Below are 3,380 nucleotides of genomic sequence, written 5' to 3'. Positions count from 1 at the left end.
TGAAAGGATTCAACACAGTGCTCTTACAGGTGTTAGGGTCAAAGGTCATGATTGGGTGTGTTTTTTAATTGCTATTTATATACGAAATGAGTAGGAGTTTAGACTTCTTCAACCCCTGCGACAGCCTTTCAGTATTTAATTTGAGAACACAAGTTTGCCTAGGTGTTGCGAAAAGAATGCTTTGGTGTGTGTGTGTGTGTGTGTGTATCATTTAAATAACAGTGCAGATGAGCAAAAGAAACAGATTGGTACAGAAGGTTGGCTGAATGCATAATTTATTAATCAATTCGCACCATTGAAAATATGAAAACAAATGAAGAACGGCAACAACACAAAACACAAAAGAGCATTATTTATTACAGGAAAATCTGCTAGGAGATAGATTCTTAAAAGACAGAGATGCATGTATATAAATACAAAGACTTCATATTAATGCATCAACTCAACTCAGGAAAACAGACAGCCACACGCAGCCTCAGGCAGTGAATCCATTGGCAGTAATCTATTCCAACACATTCTCCCTGAAAGCTTGGAGGTCTATAGAAAACACTGTCAATAATTGATGCTCCTATCATGTGTTGTGATGTAGATTTATAGTGTGAACATTCATGTACATTAGTGAGGGTGTTGAATTATTACACTTCAGCTATGATGGCAGCTAGAAGTAGGTTTTATGAAGCACATAGAATAACATTTCACACTTTACAATGATTCATCTCAGTATTCCAATGTTCATCCTATTTGGGGTTGGGAACCTGGACGAAACTCACCTCAGTTTAGATGGATGTAGTGGACCTACCTTAGCTTGAAGTATTCCATCCATTTGTTAGTAGACCATGGCTTCCCTTTTCTTAAGGATTTCTTGAACAAGGTTGTTTGATAACCAGTGAATTACAGAGTGGTTTTGGACTATATCTTAGGACTTTCTTTGGCTTTGTTACAGCCTTTAGTACTGGGCCTTTGTTGGTGGGTCTTTGAGAGTTGCCATTCTGTTTAGGCCTATGTGTTTGACATTTCTGTTTAGAAGTAATTTTTTTCTCCCCAATTTCGTGGTATCCAATTGGTAGTAGTTACAGTCTTGTGTCATCGCTGCAACTCCCTTACGGACTCAGGAGAGGCAAAGGTCAAGAGCCATGCGTCCTCCGAAACACAACCCAACCAAGCCGCACTGCTTCTTGACACAATGCACATCCAACCCGGAAGCCAGCCGCACCAATGTGTCGGAGGAAACACCGTACACCTGGCGACCTGGTCAGCATGCACTGAGCCCGGCCCGCCACAGGAGTCACAAGTGCACGATGAGACAAGGATATCCCTGCCGGCCAAACCCTCCCTAACCCGGACAATGCTGGGCCAATTGTGCGTCGCCCCATGGACCTCCCGGTCGCTTCCAGCTGCGACAGAGCCTGGGCTCGAACCCAGAATCTCTGGTGGCACAGCCTTAGACCACTGCGCCACCCGGGAGGCCCGTTTAGAAGTAACTTAACGGGTGCATGTAGGCCTAGAGTTAGACAGTAAATTCCACTGTAACATCACCGCAGGCTATTTTCTCTGTGTGGAAAAGGAAGCTTTGGCTCTACTGGCCTGCACGTTGACCTCTCACCGTGTGTTTAGTGGCTTCTATCCCTACATGAACACATCTACCCTCACGTAGGAATAAAAAGCCATAAGACACAGCAGCAATCTCACAGGAGGAGGAGGAGAACGGACATCACCTGAAGGAGGGCAAGGAAGAAAAGAGGGCGAGGAGGAGAGGAGAAACCAGTGCTCGGAAACTAGTGGAGGAGGAGAAGAACAGTGGGGCAGCAGGGAAGTAGGGACAGGGGGAGACACAGAGACAGGGACATTAAGGGAACTAGCTACTAGCAGGCAACAGTCAACATGGACAGGTGGAGGCTTGGCTGGACCGTGTGTGCATGACTCTGCGTGTAGATCATCACTAATACACTTCTCGTCAGATCTCAAAGTGTAACTCATCTCATCTCCCCTGTTTGCATGTGAGAAACTGCCTGTTTATGTGTCGGTTTGTCAGGTGATTGACATGTAGATTTCACTGACCATCCTCACTCAGGACCTCTCATGCTCAAACCATTAGGAATGCACCTCGGTTTCCTCCCTCACTTATGTACCACGACTAAGTTATGCCTGCGTGCGGGTTATTGTGCGAGTGTATTCGTGCGTAAGCCAGGCACACGGCGATAAATATGCATGACTCTGCCGCTGATATCCTGCTTTGTATGGAAATGAGCTTGTGTAAGTTTAATAATGCAATCCCGGTGGATTGGAAAGCCGACACGTTGCAGAGCGGAATTTTAAACAGGGCTCTCCGCCTGTGGGCTCCTCATGGCTGGGATCAGACCTGGCTCTCCGTACAGCAGAGACACCATGAGAGCCTTCCCCTCTGCAGCCCAGGGCTCTGACATGGGGGCCAACGTTAATGAGGGGTACAAGAGAGGGAAGGCCAACTGGATTCTCGTTGAAAGCCACTGTCACAACTAGACTGCTGGGTGGAAACAGCAGGACTGAACAACAAGAGACTGGAGTCAAGTTGGTGATGGGAACTGGAGTCATGTCAGGTTGAGTTCGAGCTGGATTGGAGCTTTTAAACTCCTAGGGCATGATGGGATTCTTGGGATTCATGGCGGGTGAGCCCAGCACATCTTGTGACCTGTTTTAGAAAGAGGGGGGATGGGGGGTTACACAATTGCAGGTACAATTATGGACATGTAAAGTATTATGTAGACCGATAACCTCGCTCTCTCTCTATAATAGATGTCTTCTGAAGACATGACTTACCTGTATGTGAGATGGTGGCACCAGCCGACCCACCTGTTAATGTGCTAATTGCTGACATGTTGGTCACTGAAACAACTTCTTCCAAATGATTTTGTGGGGCCCTGAAAGAAGAACGGGGGGATAGATTATTATAATTATTATATAAAATAATATAAATGTAATGCTGTGACAGTTACTATCACCATTGCTAAACATCACTATTGTTAATGGCAGCAGTAAAAATAGAGTTAGTAGTACTGCCATTAGCAGCACAATTGAAGCCTCCTCGAAGACCCTATGGACCTCATTTGATAGATGTGCAAAAAATAGGTTCTCTTTTCAAAGTGTCCTATTTTTTTCCCCTTCTCAATTTTGTTCCAAATGGTTCAGTATTACATGGCACACAATGAGCAGTGACATATTTATTGTAAAAAGATCGATTGATCTGCCTCAAACTGGTGCTATTGGAGAGACAGATTGCTCAAATTTTTTTGCTCCAATAGCACTACATGACAAATGGGCTATTTACACAACAGATGAATAATGACTCACTCTAACCATTAGAAGTGGACTCTGGAACTACCCCAAAATGCAAAGGGCTTGCC

At 45.1% G+C, this 3,380-nt stretch overlaps 1 long non-coding RNA gene across 1 annotated transcript; it reads right to left on the bottom strand.

Annotated features, from left to right (window-relative positions):
- Window positions 1-258: 258 nt before the first annotated feature.
- Window positions 259-2,897, bottom strand: LOC110499953 (uncharacterized). The gene is made up of 2 exons (XR_005038552.2): window positions 2,797-2,897; window positions 259-2,668 (listed from the first exon to the last, which is right to left on the bottom strand). It is a non-coding gene; the product is annotated as an uncharacterized LOC110499953 (long non-coding RNA).
- Between the last annotated feature and the right edge of the window lie 483 nt (window positions 2,898-3,380).

The sequence above is a fragment of the Oncorhynchus mykiss genome, chromosome 21, assembly GCF_057628025.1.
Source record: "Oncorhynchus mykiss isolate SJ-2025 chromosome 21, ASM5762802v1, whole genome shotgun sequence".
Lineage (NCBI taxonomy): Eukaryota > Metazoa > Chordata > Actinopteri > Salmoniformes > Salmonidae > Oncorhynchus > Oncorhynchus mykiss.
This window is presented reverse-complemented; position numbering and strand designations above follow the sequence as displayed.